Here is a 16779-nt window from a genome sequence, read left to right on the forward strand (position 1 = left end):
AGGTTCAAAGCATTCATATCCTTTCCTATCATCTCCATCCAAGTCTTCCTAGGCCTACCCCGACCTCTTTTAACTAATATATTTTCCCATTTCTCCATCCTACTAGAGCATCATTAGGCCTTCGCCGAATATGTCCAAACCACCGTAAATGATTCTCTCTCATCTTATTTTCAATGGGTGCAACGCCTACCTTATTACGTATCTCCTCGTTCCGAATCTTATCTTTTATTGTATTTCCACACATTCATCTAAGCATACACATCTCAGCTACACTCATTTTTTGAATATGATGTCTCTTGGCAGCCCAACATTCCGTACCATATAGTAAAGCGGGCCTAATAGTCGTCCTATAAGACTTTCTCTTCAACCGCACTGGCATTCTACGATCGCACAATACTTCAGTTGCACTTTTCCATTTCATCCACCCAACCTTTATCCTATGATTTACATCTCCATCAATTTCTCCATACTTTTGAATGATATATCCCAAATATTTGAAACAATCATCCACCGATATTTCTTGCTCACCAAGCTTTACTACACTCTCATCACTACTTCGTTGCTTACTAAACCGACATTCCATGTATTCTGTCTTACTCTTACTCAACTTAAAACCTCTTGCTTCTAATGTCTGTCTCCATAATTCTAACTTAGCATTAACCCCAACTCTAGACTCATCAATCAAAACAATATCATCAGCAAACAACATACACCACGACACATTTTCTTGAATTGATCTCATAAGCTCATCCATCACTATAGCAAATAGGAAAGGGCTTAAAGCAGATCCTTGATGTAACCCAACCGTTATAGGGAAATTGGTTGTCACCCCTCCACAAGTGCAGACATTGGTTACTACTCCTTCATACATATATTTAATTATACTAATGTACTTGAGAGAAACACCTTTCTTCATCATTGTCCACCAGAGAACGTCCCTAGGTACTCTATCGTATGCCTTATCCAAATCAATAAAAACCATACGCAAATCTTTGTTCCTCTCTCTATTTCTCTCAATAAGTTGTCTAAGAAGACATATAGCTTCCATAGTTGATCTTCCAGGCATAAAACCAAATTGATTCTCCGATATCATGACAACCTTCCTCAACCTAGACTCAATCACCCTCTCTCAAAGTTTCATAGTATGACTCATGAGTTTTATACCACGATAGTTTATGCAATCTTGTATATCACCCTTATTCTTATATAGAGGCACCAAAGTACTCTTCCTCCACTCATTAGGCATCTTATTTGTCCGCCAAATCTTGTTAAAAAGATTTGTCAACCATTCTAAACCTTTATCTCCCAAGCATCGATAGGTATACCATCTGGGCCAACTGCCCTTCTTGATTTCATTTTCTTTAAAGCTTCTGCAATTTCTTTCTTTTGAATCTTGCGCATGAAGTCACAATTCATCTCATGAAAAGGAATGGAGAAGTCTCCAAGATCCAGAGCATGACTTTCATTAAATAGCTTATCAAAATAATCTTTCCATCTCTCCTTAATCTCCTTATCTTTGACTAAAACCCTTTGCGTTTCATCTTTGATACATCCAACCATACCCAGATCCCTCGATTTCCTATCTCTCATCTTTGCAAGCCTATAAATATCCTTCTCGCTCTCTTTGGTATCTAATTTGTCATAAACCTCCTTATATATACCTTATCCCTCGCGTTCCGAACTACTTTTTTAGCTTCCTTCTTTGCTATCATATATTTCTCCAAATTCTCGTTATCACGACTCTTACTTAGATTTCTATAATACTCTCTTTTAACCTTAATAGCTAATTTGACATCCTCGTTCCACCACAATGTATCCTTACCTAGCGGTGCACCGCCTTTAGACTCACCCAATACCTCCTTAGCCACCTTTCTCATGCCACCTGCTATCTTATTCCAGATTGATTCTGAATCCTCCTCGAGACACCAATCAACTTCCTTAACTACCTGCTCTACAAACATTCCTTGTTTAGCTCCTTTCAGTGCCCACCACTTAATTCTAGGATCTATCCTATGTCTATCCCTTTTGCGACATTGTCTAATTCTAAGATCTAAAATTAAGACTCTATGTTGTGTAGCTACACTTTCTCCAGGTATAACCTTACAATCGATGCAACAACCCCTATCTCTCTTTCTAAGTAGAAAAAAATCTATCTGACTCGTATTAACCCCACTTTTAAATCTTGGCCTAAAATCTGTGATAAACCTTAATGGTGCTAATAGGCCGTGTAGACCAAACTTAACTTGTTGGGGCAGTGCCTTCTTTAACAACCCCCAAAATCATCCCAAATATCTTTACTTTTTTAAATTGAAAAATACATCCCAAGGATCCTAAGCACATCACAGATTGGGAACCCACGTTCTACTATCAAACCAACCATTCATTTCAAAATAGTTCAAACTCTAAATAAAAATATAATAAACTTCAAGTTAAGTTCACAATTATTCCATTCAACCCATCCACTTAAAAAAATAACACCCTATAATTCATAAATTTGTCCTCTCCAGCACCAGTCCTGCCATCACCCATCACGCCAGCTGAGTCTTACTACCTGAGAAATATGAAACAATGGATTGAGAACCATAGTTCTCATTACGAAACTTTACATAATCCAACAATAATGACATAAAACATAAATCTAACATCAACCTAAGAAAATGTGATGCAGCGAGGAGGTCGAAACGCTTTCGCTGCGATGGTTGGCAACGTTGGTGCTCTTTGAAACAACGAGGGAATGGGTGCTATCCGCTGTTGGGGCTGACGTTGATGCTGATTCTCCAATGCACAAATAGTTGTGCAACAACAAATAACTTAATGGAAACACTGATGCAAGGAACCAGATCAATCGATCCGCTCAATAGTTTATTAATAGTTGAGAAAGACTACAATGAATCAAGACAACGTAATCAACAAGGAAAAATTGAAAAGTGTTGTATCAATTGGCAAACAAATAAATAACATAAATGCAGGTAGCCAAAAGGCTGCTGCCAAAGCTGACGTGAAACTGAAACAAGCAATGGGAAAAAACCAATAGGAAAGAAAAGAAGGCAATGACAAAAACCAAGGACTGCTGCAAAACTTAACGTAAAAAAAGAAGGCTCTCAATAATGTTCTCTATCTTTCACGCAACCCTAGGAGGGTATTTTAAAGGCTTCAGCTGGATCCGTGTCTCGGGTCCGGACCCGAGACAACTCCTGAGTGCTGCTGGACCTTGGGCGTTCCAGCCTGTACTCTCTGTGCTCGTCTGGAGTAGGTGCACAGGGGTGCCTCACTCTTGCGCTTTGGTACCACGATTTGGATCAGATCAGCTGCATGGATCCGATCTTCAACCCCCTCGCGTAGACCCAGTTCCTTGCCTGGGTTACTCGGTGTAGACTGGACCCAGTCCTGCTCTGCATCATTCTTCCCTGGTTGGGGAGAAGTTGGATCTGACGACTTGTTGTCTCCACAACAAGCATTTAGATCAGACACATTAAATATAGGAGAAAAGTGCCAATTTTCGGGCAGCTCAAGGAGGTAAGACCAGTAAAATAGGTCCGTGAGCTGGGGAAACCCGGTCTCCTTGGTGAGAAGAAGAACTATCTTATGACCCTTAAAGATAAATGTGTACGTGTTCCTACGGCCATCATGGATGGTCTTACAGTCAAACTGCCAGGGACGTCCCAAAAGGATGTGACACGCACTCATAGGAGCCACATCGCACCACACTTCATCGTGGTAATGCTCCCTCATGGAGAACTGAACTAGACAACGCAGGGTGATATGTACCTCGTTCTCTTTCTTGAACCATGCCATCTTATAAGGTTGAGACAATTTTTTTGTTTTTAGGTTCAAGGTGGACACGACACTCTCGGACACCATATTCTCGCACGCCTAGGTATCAATGATAACATCACACGCACACCCCTCACAGTTGCACCATGTCCTAAAAATATTATTCCGTAACCATTTTGTCGGGGCCGACTCTCGAGATGTGGTCAAAACATGACGGATGGTTAACAATTTTTCGATGATGCCGTCGAACTCTACGACTTTCATCTCATCATCCCCATCAACAAGCGACTCACCCTCACTTTTACTATCGGACGCTGACTCAACAATGCCCTCTGTGAGATGGGTGTTCTTGCTCACAGTGAGACACTTGGACGCAACATGACCTAACTCTTGACACCTAAAAGAATGAATGGTAGACTCACTGGGCTTACCTTTGGATCTGGTGTGGTACGCGGGTCCAGACTCATTGGGCTTGCTAGGGTCGACTTTAGGGGTGGACTTTGAGTCTTCTTTCCAAGGGGAGCTCGCTCCTCTGGTTGAGAAACTCGACTTGGGTTGACTGACCTTATCACTGCGGGATGTCCTATGTTCCTGCCTCATTTTCAAAATTTCTTCTACATTCATGGCATAAGTGCTTGCCTGATCTAATGACTCGACTGTGATACAACTGAAGTCGTCAGAAATAGCAGGACGGAGACCAAAAATATACATCGTGACCTGCTAGCGGGCGGTCTCCTCGATCTGCACTCGTAGGGAAAGACGATGAAACTCAGCAGTGTACTCCGCCACAGTACTGGTGCCTTGACGCAGGGTCAGGTACTCCTTGTAGGCCCTCTCAGCGTGATCTGACGGCACAAACTTAGACTGTATCAACCGCTGCATTTCCTCTCAAGTTAGTACGTGCTCTAGTCCCTGCCACTCCCTCGACCTCTGCAGCTCAACCCACCATGTCTGCGCTAGGCCTCTCAACCGAGTAGAGGCTAGGGAGACATGACGGTGCTCAGCGACATCATGGTAGTCGAAGAAAAACTGGATGACATAAGACCAGTCGAAGAACTACTCCGCATCAAACCGACCTGCGAACTCTGGAAGCTCCAACTTCACCCCGTACGTGGAGGGGTGCTCTGGTGCTCTCTGCTGACGGGCCTCCACCATGCCTGCGGGGTACTCGTTCCAAAAAGTATCATCGTCCCACACTGCTTCATCATCGCGGTTCTGCTCGCCTGGCTGCTGGTGCTGATGTACACCGACAATGTGTGGTCGACGCTCAGGTCGCGCCGGTCCCTGCTGAATCTGCCTCGGTCTGGCTTGCTCGTGGGCAGGAGCCATCTGTGGCCGACATTGTGGCACCAATATGATAGGAGGTCTTGCTATAGGTGGAAGGACTAGTCGGGTCTCGGGCCCTAGGTGGTTAGGAATGGGATAATATGGGTTTGGGTTATGGGTCGGGCTAGGATAGTGGTGTTGGGTCGGATACGATATTGGGTTTTGATCGGGGATGGGTTAATGGGTTGGTTCTGGTTGGTATAATATTGGGTTGAGTCGCTCGATTGGATGTGGATCGGGTCTATTCCTAAACTATTCGTCAGACCCAGATTTGGGTAGGTTGGATCGGGGATCGAGTTGTGGGGATAAAGGGCTTGGTTTGAACTCGGCCCACGATCCATATGATTATGGGCCTGGTTGTGACCTGACTTAAATTCAAACTGGAGCTTCGTTCGGGTCCGATATGGGTTTGGGTCGACTGAGGATCTGAATTGGGGATCAAAATTAATAGGTTGGATCTGGTTCGGGGCGAACCGCAAGCCAGACCCAACTGGGTAGGTCGGGTAAATGGGTTCAAGGCCCAGACCCGCTCCCTGGGACCCGGGTTGGGGACCCAATATCACAAGCTCGGGTTTGGACCCTCTCGGGTCCGAACCCGCCCACAGGGTACTGCCACTTCCTGCACGCGGAGGGCCTGCGACAACGCCCCCACGTGCATGCTTGGGACAGTGGACCAGGTCGGTCCCTGCTCAGGCGAACATGGCTGGGCCAGCAGCCGGGCCCAACGTCATGTTGGGACCTGGCGAGCCAAACCCAGGCTGCGGCACAGGTGCTGGGGCACGAGGCCAGAGCCCTCTGCTTGGCCTGGTAGGCACCAAGAGGTTGGGTAGCAGCCATGATCGAGTCTGGCGTTAGGGAAAGTACCAGGTTCGGGGTGGTGGTGCGGCCACGAGGGATCTACTGGCCTGCTTCGCGACAACTTCTTGATTTTCCGCACCGTCACCCACTTTCGCCCCCGTTTTCAGCATGGAGGTTGCACACGCTTCCCCGGATGACTCGATGGCTTCGAGCCGTTCGTTAATCCCGTCCATGCGTCTCGACAAACACGCGACTTCTTTGCTGCTGCACTGTAGGTTAGCCTGAATCTGAGTTACTACATCAAGCACCCGCAACACCGAATCTTCAACGACGGTTCCCTCCCGCTCTCTTCCACCAGCAGGATCATGCCTCGCCTCTTGAGCCATCCCGCTGCCGAAGGAGGATGCCTGGGCTCTGATACCACTTTGATGCAGCGAGGAGGTCGAAACGCTTTCGCTGCGATGTTTGGCAATGTTGGTGCTCTTTGAAACAACGAGGGAATGGATGCTGTCCGCTGTTGGGGCTGACGTTGATGTTGATTCTCCAATGCATGAATAGTTGTGCAACAACAAATAACTTAATGGAAACACTGATGCAAGGAACCAGATCAATCGATCCGCTCAATAGTTTATTAATAGTTGAGAAAGACTACAATGAATCAAGACAACATAATCAGCAAGGAAAAATTGAAAAGTGTTGTATCAATTGGCAAACAAATAAATAACATAAATGCAGGTAGCCAAAAGGTTGCTGCCAAAGTTGACGTGAAACTAAAACAAGCAATGGGAAAAAACCAATAGGAAAGAAAAGAAGGCAATGACAAAAACCAAGGACTGCTGCAAAACTCAACGTAAAAAAAAAAGGCTCTCAATAATGTTCTCTGTCTTTCACGCAACCCTAGGAGGGTCTTTTAAAGGCTTCAGCTGGATCCGGGTCTCGGGTCCGGACCGAGACAACTCCTGAGTGCTGCTGGACCTGGGGCGTCCCGACCTGTACTCTCTGTGCTCGTTTGGAGTAGGTGCACAGGGGTGCCTTACTCTTGCGCTTTGGTACCACGATCTGGATCGGATCAGCTGCATGGATCCGATCTTCAACCCCCTCGCGTAGACCCAGTTCCTTGCCTGGGTTACTCGGTGTAGACTGGACCCAATCCTGCTTTGCATCAAAATGTTAAGGTACCCAAAACAATTTTGACATGCTTGCAATCACATAAGATACATAAATCATCTCATAATGCATGAACTAACATTTATCTTCCTTATTGACACTTTTAAATGCATGAGCATGTTACGTGCAATTTATTTAAGTTTCCTCTTGATCCCTCCGTGAGTACTGTTCACAAGCAAAAACTAAAGTTCAAGGCAATCCCATAGTGTAGTTTTCACGGACACAATTGTATTTTATTAACCTGATATACACATATTCCTTGGGGCGACATTGGGCATCATCACCCTAGGCAACCACTTTCTTGGTATACCAATAACTCTTAATTGCTGAAACCCAACCACACCTTTCCCGACTCTCAATAGTGAAAAAAATCCTCTACTATCGTGGTTGAGGACACAAGCCTCAATATTTTCATGGGCTTAGAAGCGAAGGCCCCCACGACGTAGTTTCGAGTAATCGTAAACACCGAAGGCAGGCCTTTTAAGCACACAAGCAATGCACAACACACGTGCACGAGCGGAATCAAGAGTACACGCATGCACAACCACAAAGCGAGCAAAGAGGCAAGGATGCAAATAGCTTCTTTATAGATACTTGAAAAAAAAGTACATCAAGAGGAGGAGAGAGGGTCTCAATACACAAAGTTGTTAAGGCGTAAGGCCTTGTGGGGCACTCGAGAGTGCCAAAGAGATATATACATCAGACCAAAAAGGTGAAAAACATGGCGGTCCAGAACACGCCCCCCACCTAAGTTGGCACCGTCCTCAACGCCAATTGTTCATGGTAGTCTTCTACAAGTTGTCGATCCTGAAATATGCCGCTGGCCTTCTCTCAGGTGGCTTCACATTCTGGCAAACCCTTCCACTACACTAAGTACTTCTTGACTTCCCCTAGGTAGTTAATGGAATGGTTGAGGATGACTTCCGGTTCTCTGCCTTGTACACTGACCGTTGAGGGTGCTTGCTGCGGGATGGGAGCATGTTGAGGCTTGCTCCATTGAGGGTCTCCTTCATCTTCATGGAACGACTTTAGGTTGCTTATATGAAATACCGGATGCACTTGAAAGTTTGCTGCATGGTTGCCAGTTGAGGAAGCGGGAGCGAGAAGCGATACGGGAAGCGAGGCACTTTCAAAATTTTAGGAAGCGAGAAGCGTGGGACCACTTAGGAACAAATCGGGAATAGTCTAGGAAGCGACCTAGAAAACGAGGGGGAAGCAAAAAAAATAAAAATAAATAAAAAATATAAAAAATTGAAAAAAATGGGGGAAGCGAGGGGGAAGTGTGATGGGAAGCGTGCTTCCCATAAAAGGGAAGCATGCTTCCCATTTAAAAGTGGCGCTTCCCCGCGCGTTTAAAAAGTCCACTTACCTAGGCGCTTTCGGTAACTCTGGTTTGCTGGCAAGTCCAGCTAATACGCCAAGTTTCTAACGCACTTGATAATGGTGAAGGGACCATCATACTTGCGAATAAGGCCTCGGTAGTGTCCGGATCGGGAAAGAGCTTGGCCAACACTTTGTCTCTAACACGGAATTCTGCTTGACGACGCTTCTCATCTACCCATTTCTTCATGCGCTTGGTCGCCTTGTTTAGGTATGCCTTTGCTAACTCTGTCTGATCTTGCCAGTTCCTGACGAACTGGTATGCATAAGGCACTTTATCACATCCTTGCGTAGCAAGAGAGTGCGGAGTTTGTGGTTGTTGTCCAGTTGCAACTTCGAATGAACTATGGCGGGATGACTCGCTCTTTTGGAAGTTGTAGCAGAGTTGAGCTGCATTAAGTAGATCAACCCAATTTCTTTTGTTAGCACTGACAAAGTGCCGCATGTATTCCTCCAACATGCCATTGATCCTCTCTGTCTGTCCGTCGGTTTGGGTGTGGAAGCTTGTGCTGAAATGTAAGTTTGTCCCCATCAAGCGAAACACTTCTCGCCAAAACTTGCCAGTGAAGCGTGCGTCACGATCACTGACAATGCTCTCTGGAATTCCCCAATGCTTGATTACATTTTGCACAAACAACTTTGCGGTGTCGACAACTGAGCAGGTGGCAGGGGCAAGCACCGAGACAACATACTTCAAAAACCTATCCACAACCACATAGATAGAACTGCAGCCTTGTGCTTTCAGCAATCTCATAATGTAATCCATGGTTATGCACTCCCACAGATGGCTTGACACAGGTAAGGGCTGTCTCTGATTGATGGGCTTATCTTGTTGGCAAATCAAGCAAGTCCACACGTAAGCATCTACATCATCGCGCATCTGCGACTAGTAGAATGCACGTTCTAACAACGCTAAGGTCCTCTGTTGCCCTGGGTGACCCGCCCAGGTAGTATTGTGATACTCGTGCATCAAATGCCTCCTTAAAGTATCATGTCGCAGGATATATAGATGGTCGCCCACAGCGCGGAGCAAATCGTCCTCTGGCCAAAATCTTCACGTTTTTCTTTCCTTCACCAATGTGATTAATTGTTGAGCCATTGGGTTACTTTTTGAAGCTTCTCGCACCTGTTCGAGAAGATCGCTCGTCGGTTGGCTCACACTGCCATCCTAAGCGAGCAAAGCTGCAAGTTTCGCCTTCCGACTGAAGGCGTTGGCAACAACATTGGTCTTGCCTGACTTGTACTCGAGGACCATATCGAATTCTGTCAAGAAATCTTGTCAATGCGTTTGCCTTGGACTCAACTTCTTCTAAGTTTGAAAGTAGCTTGTCGCAATGTTAGTGCGCACAACGAATTGCGACCCCAAAAGATAGTGTCTCAATGTGCAGAGACAATGCACGATCGCCAACATCTCGCCCTCGTGCACAGTGTATCGACGCTCAACATCGTTGAACTTTTTTGCTTTCAAATGCGATGAGATGTCTTTCTTGGAGCAACACCCCTCAGCAAAGTCAGACTCGTCGGTCTGCACTTCAAACGGTTGTCGACAGTCAGACAACTTTAACACTGACTCCTCTGTCAGGGCGTGCTTCAACCCATCAAAAGCCTTTCGGCAGGCATCAGACCATAGCCATGGTTTGTGTTTCTTCAGCAGATTCGTGAGCGCAATAGCGATCTATGAGTATCCCTTGATGAACCGTCGATAATAGTTTGCAAGCCTCAAGAATGAGCGTAGCTAAGGAACCTTAGAAGGCGGCTCCCATGCTTGAATAACCTCAATCTTCTTGTGCTCCATCTTCAGAGTGTCTCCTCCCACAATATGGCCAAGAAAGTGGACTTTCCTTTGGCCGAATAGGCACTTTTCTTGCTTGACATACAACTCGTGGTCCTTCAGAGTCTGAAACACAATCTGAAGGTGCTGAACATGCGGCTCGATAGAGTCGCTGTACATCACTATGTCGTCCAAGTACATGACGACAAACTTGTCAAGTGCGGGTAGAAAATCTTATTCATTAAGGTCGAAAAGGTAGCGGGCGTGTTCATTAGGCCAAAGGGCATGACAAAGAATTTGAACGCCCTATACCGCGTTACGCAGGTAGTCTTTGACTCATCCTCTTTCGCAACTTTGACCTGCCAGTAGCCATACCTCAAGTCCAACTTAGAAAAGACCTTCGCCTTTCCAAGCTGATCAAACAAGTCCGCGATAAAAAGAAGCAAATACTTATTCTTCACTGTCATTTTGTTTAGTGCCCTATAGTTGATGCACAAACGCTTCAACCCATCGTGCTTCACCTGAAACAACACTGGCACGCTAGAGGGAGCTTTGGATGGTTGGATGATTCCCGCTTCAAGCATATTATTCAATTGTTTGCATAACTCATGCAGCTCAGGAATTACCATGCGGTAAGGAGCCATTGCGAGTGGCTGTACACCCGACACTAGTTCAATCTGATGGTCTACATCACGCCTCAGAGGTAGCTTCTTTGGCAGCTCAACAGGCATAACATCACCAAACTCCTTTAATACTGGCGCTAAGGCCTTTGGGACATCTGCGGCTTTTTCTGTCTCGCTCGTAGCGCGGATTATGACAAGAAAAGTCTCATCACCGCTTTTCATGCCCCTCTTTAACTGGAGCGCAGACACCAAGTGCTCGCAGGGCTTCACTGATATCGCAATAACCATTCAAGGCTGATTCTCACTCTCAAAGATGTCAGCTTTGAGGTGAGGCAACGATACTGCCTTGTTGCTTCTCAAGAATTCCATCTCGAGGATGACTTTGAAATCATCCATAGGCACGACTAATAGCGTGATCCTTCCCGATTAGTTGTGGATCCTCACCGGTGTATCACAAACAACATTGTAGATGGCCTTGGCCTTCGAATTGACCGCTTTCATGCAACTCTCTTTCCTTTCCCAATGCAACTCCAACCGTTCTGCCTCTTTACGCGAGATGAAATTATGCGTAGCACCTGTGTCTACTAATGCCTTGGTGAGTCTTCCGTTGAACAGAAGTTCCAAGTACATCAGTTCTTTGTATATGGCCGGTTCTGCGGCAGCTGTCACCTTCACTACATTCATCATCTGTATTGCGCCAACTGTTGGCGCCTCTATAGGTTGATAATCCTCCTCACCCTAAACAACATTTGATTGTTGTGATAATTTTTCAACACACATGGTTGTTGTCCTTGGCCAAGGTAAAAACCTCACATCAGACCCAACACACAAAACTAAACCAAACCAAATCAAACCACGAATACAATCGACTAATACGACCAGTCATTGAAAAAATTACGGATAAAAAATGTAACGCCCTAAAATCCCGAACTTGGAAACCTTTTTGGTAAATTTTAAATACTTGGAATTCGATCCCTTTTTCAGAGTTAAAAATGATAGTTCAACGAAAAATGGTGTTTTGAAATAAGTCAAGAGACCTTGGGCGGATTAAATGAGAACTTTTCCTTACACAATAGATTTGTATCCCCATAAACATTGAAAATCACATTGATTCCAAAACAAGATGTTCGATAATTAAGTTTATACAAAAAGTGGAGTTTCAAAAGAAACCCTTAGGCAAGATTGCAAAACATGCTCAGGAGCAAAACAACAGAGGAAGGATGGCATCTTGATACCATCATGTCATTGCGCCATCGCCTATCGTATCAACCTAGTCATCACCTGTACTCATAAAATGGGTCAGACTAATAACAATCTGGTAGGTGCATAGATATCAAAATTTAGAATAAGACTAACATGTGTATTGTTTCTTTCATGATGTGCAGTTTAAATAAGGAAAATGAGTATGATTACTTTGTTTCGATAATTACCCGTTCTGAGGGTACGTACAAGAAAAACATACAAACAACTGAGACTAGTTGGGGGTTTATTATTCTATGTATTTTGATACCCCGGTCAACTAGTTGAGTCCGTTCTTAAGGTGACAGCTAGTGATCGAGAGAGAATTTCCCAAAAGCATACATAGCAAGGGATGCATGCGAATTTCTGCAGAAGTCAATGAGATCTACCACCTAAGATAATTTTTGGTAGTCCCGTCCGCTAACTCCGATGATCGGGGACATCGAGTCATTGCTACTCGATGAGCGTAGTTGTTAACAACTTTGTCCATCAGAGTTTTTGTACCATCACATCATCTCTCTTGACGGAACCAAAATGACGAATGTGTATGTCAGGTTCTATTTTAACTGACGACCTATTATACATGCTCTGGTCTTTTAAACCAAATCGAGTATCTTGTCTGTGAAGGCGATCATCACCATTTATGTGATTTTCTTTATCGTCATGCATTTTCACACTACGAGGTTACCAGGAACCTCTCATCCAATTATCGTAGTACTAACATGCCGTGCATGTTTGATAGTACCACTATAATGAGAGGGATATCAGTTTTTCAGAAAGAAACCCCAACATTTATTTAGAAATGTCAAAGTCCCGTATTATAGGTCGAAAAAAATTCGAGTAATTCTGGATTCCAAAAAAGATGGATCAAACATACGTACCACCTAGGGCTACCTAGTCGAAGCCTTTCGTTATGCAATTTTTTAGAAAAAGGCTCGATTTGCGAATACGCAAATACCAAAAGTTTGTTTCCTTGCTTTTCCTGACTGTAACTAATACGAGTTTAAAAACTTGCATTTGAAACCCTTTTTAAAATAAAGACTTGGACATGTTGCGCAAATGTACGTTTTCAAAAACAAACATAACGTAAATTAGGTAGGAGTACACAAAACTGCATACTTTATAAAGTTATATATGTATATGTATATAGAATATATATATATATATATATATATATATATATATATCAAAGTATAAGCCTCTGCACATTATAGTGCGACGACATAGTAAATGACCTAAAGCAAGACCCGATGTGTGAAACCACAGATCGAGTTAAGTAAACAGCATAAACGATGCACGATGTATGAAACCGTACAGTGGCTAAATAAATTGCGTAAGCAATGCATGATGTACGAAACCGTACATCGGCTAAATAAATTTACGTAAGCAGTAGCCTATGCACATAACAAATCGACGACAAAGTAAATGACATAATTTTAAATGAAAAAGAATACGCGAAACTACGTCCTTGAGTTAAAAACGTATATATATATAGTTAGAAGTATTATGTTTTTTGCTCTCTTATGCAATTTTCCCCTACCTCGAAGATGGTTGAACACGCTGATGATTTCGAGCGTAGGTTTTCAAAGGCTTGTGCCTTGGTAAGCGTGTCATGTCCGTTGTGCCGGCGTGGAACGTTAAAAAGATTACGTTATGCTGCATAAAAGATGTTATTAAAAACTTGTCTTGACGATGATTGCATCGCAAGGGTCAAATTTGAACCCAGTTCGAGCCGACCGAACCGAGCAGGGCTTGGTACAAGAGACAGGGGTAAAGCTCGACTTAGCCGGGCTCAGTTTGCTAACAGAGCCGACTCGGTCTGAAAGCGAAGATCGAGCTGAGCTCGGCTGGCTACGTGACCAACGGGAGGGGATGGGCTCGGTGGTCAGGCCGAGCCCCGGCCTGGTCCCTGCGACAGGAAAGGGGGCTGATAGGGCTACAAGGGAGCGACAGGGGCTGGCCCTGTCGGGGCTCAGCTCGACAAAGAGATGCGATAGGGGCTGGCCCTATCGGGAAAAGGGGTGCGGCCGGGCTATAAGGGAGCGATAGGGGTGTGGCAGGACTACAAGGGAGCGACAGGGGCTGGCCCTGTCGGGGCTTAGCTCGGCTGAGAGGTGAGAAAAGGGGTGCGGCAGGGCAACAGTCGACTGAACTTCGACAATGCAGGGAATAGGCAGCGATGGCTGCCATGCTGCAGGTGCTGGCCATGGGCTGCTGTCAACATAAAACAAAGAAGAAGAGAATGCCGATGGGGCACTACTGCCTCTACCAAAAAATCAGCAGCAGCCGATGCTACTGTTGCTGTTGATAAGCAGCAGGAGCAATAGTAGGTGCTGCTGCTGCTGGTGGCGGAAATAGGGAAGAAGGCGAAAAGGAGGACGGTAGGGGCAAATGGCGTTTAGTTGTAAAGGTCATAGAAAAACAAGGGGGAAAGGGTGCTGGCGGCAATGGTCGTTCGCCCACTGCTGAGGGTGGTAATGAGGGGGAAGCACCGTACCTTTGGGGGGGGGGGGCAGCGGCTTCGTGCACTGAAAAGGGGAGAAAGGCTCGGGGTCTGGCGAGAGGGGACCTGGTGAGGGTCGGGAGAGCTCAGAGGTGAGCAAGGGGAGAATCGAGGAGTGGGAGGGGGTTTCCGATTTTGTAAAGAGAACCCCCTCCCTCCCTTGCGGGGGTTTAAATAGGCCACGCCATGCGTGGCTGTGACTCGGATCCAGTTGGATCCAACCTAGATCCAAATAATATATATATATATATATATATATATATATATATATATATATATTTGAAAAAAATTCAAATCTTACAAAAAAACTTACCTAGGCAACGATTATCTCCACAAAAAAACTTACCTAGGCAATGATTATCTCCACATGGGCTCGCTGGTCCTCCTTCTCCCTTTCTCTCTCTCTCTCTCTACGTGGTACATTGAGAAGGAAGGAGACTCAATCCATTAAATAGATGAGGTTGGGTTTTCTCTTCCTATTTCACTTCCTAGTATCCTAATCTTGGTTTACCTCTTGCCACTGGTTTCTTTTTAAAATTTGGACTCTTCAAGTTGTCCCATGCATGGACTATGGATCATCTCCGTTATCCACTCCTAGGATTTAATGTATAATATTAATCTCTTTTATAAATAAATAACAATTAATTATAATGAACCTATACCTACGAATCTTTCATAATAAAAACATTCACATCAATCTTATTAATTAAATTTTTCGAGTTTTAGAAAATACTTAGTATTACAACATTTAATATCAATAATTTAAATGTACAAAGGCCCTAACTGAATACCAAGAACACCTACATAACCTCAGTGATGATTTAATAACATAAGATATTTTGTATAACCATTGCTTAGTATTACACCTTCAATGTTATATTTTAGGCTGTGCTCAAATAATTGGATTGTTTGTCATGGAAACCATTATGAATCTAATATTTCCTGGCAAACTAAGTCCTCAAATTAATCTTATTTATTCAAATAGTTCCTGCATTTGTATGTTTCTTATTGTGCTTAGTCATATAGCTATGATTAGACTATTTGAGAATTTATGATATTGCTGGTCTATGATAATAAATTCACAAAGAGATTAAATCCTTTGCATATTAATAGATCATCTAATAATGAAAGCGGAAGCTATTGCTAGTAGTAACAACTTGGCCCTCATTCAATTTTGCCTTAAAAAAAATTTATTGCCTTAAAAAAAAACTTGTGACACTCCTTAGGTTCATCCATGTCTTAGGCAGATCAATCAAAGTCAAGGTAAAATATGTATCTTCTTTTTGTCTTTCCTTTTATATACTTTTCTGCAAGTTTTTTTTCTCTAAAGCTTCATGGTGTTACACCTCAAAAAACTAGGGCCTTAGAAAGTTAAAAAAAGTAATGCTGGGTAGAGAGTATTCAGCTCTGCCCCGCTCCCAAACATATCCTAGAATAGAAGTGTACAGGATGAATTAGGGTTTATCTTTTATTAGGCCTATCCTAGTTTTAGGTAAACAGAGCACTTTTGCCTTTTAGTAGAGCTGTAAGTTATTCCAGATAGTCATTTTACAAGTGAGACCCTAAGAAGAATACTTTTTAGAAGCCATATTTTCAGAACGGTACTTTAAAAAATACAATATCCAACAACGTCCTTCTAGGAATAATAAAATTATTGTTGAACCAGTAGCATGTATCATATTATCCATTAACAATTGAGATCCTTTAATTGAATCTTGGCACTTTTCGTAAAGAAACAACAACAACAACAACTACGCCTTCATCCCAAAACAATTGGGGTCGGCGATATGAACCAAAAAAGAAAATCATTCTGGGTCTTCCACATGAATCCTTCTCCTCCAATCATTTCTATCCAATGCCATGTCCTCGGTGAGGTTCAAAGCATTCATATCCTTTCCTATCATCTCCATCCAAGTCTTTCTAGGCCTACCCCGACCTCTTTTAACTAATATATTTTCCCATTTCTCCATCCTACTAGAGCATCATTAGGCCTTCGCCGAATATGTCCAAACCACCATAAATGATTCTCTCTCATCTTATTTTCAATGGGTGCAACGCCTACCTTCTTACGTATCTCCTCGTTCCGAATCTTATCTTTTATTGTATTTCCACACATCCATCTAAGCATACACATCTCAGCTACACTCATTTTTTGAATATGATGTCTCTTGGCAGCCCAACATTCCGTACCATATAGT

General features: G+C 43.9%; 1 protein-coding gene across 1 annotated transcript in view; it reads left to right on the forward strand.

Moving 5' to 3' along the window:
• CDC25 (Rhodanese/Cell cycle control phosphatase superfamily protein) overlaps positions 1-16779 on the forward strand; it is a 47860-nt gene that overhangs the window by 1021 nt on the left and 30060 nt on the right. The window lies entirely within an intron of this gene.

Source organism: Nuphar pumila, chromosome 2 (genome assembly GCF_984573655.1).
Source record: "Nuphar pumila chromosome 2, dmNupPumi1.hap1.1, whole genome shotgun sequence".
In the NCBI taxonomy this organism is placed as follows: Eukaryota; Viridiplantae; Streptophyta; class Magnoliopsida; order Nymphaeales; family Nymphaeaceae; genus Nuphar; species Nuphar pumila.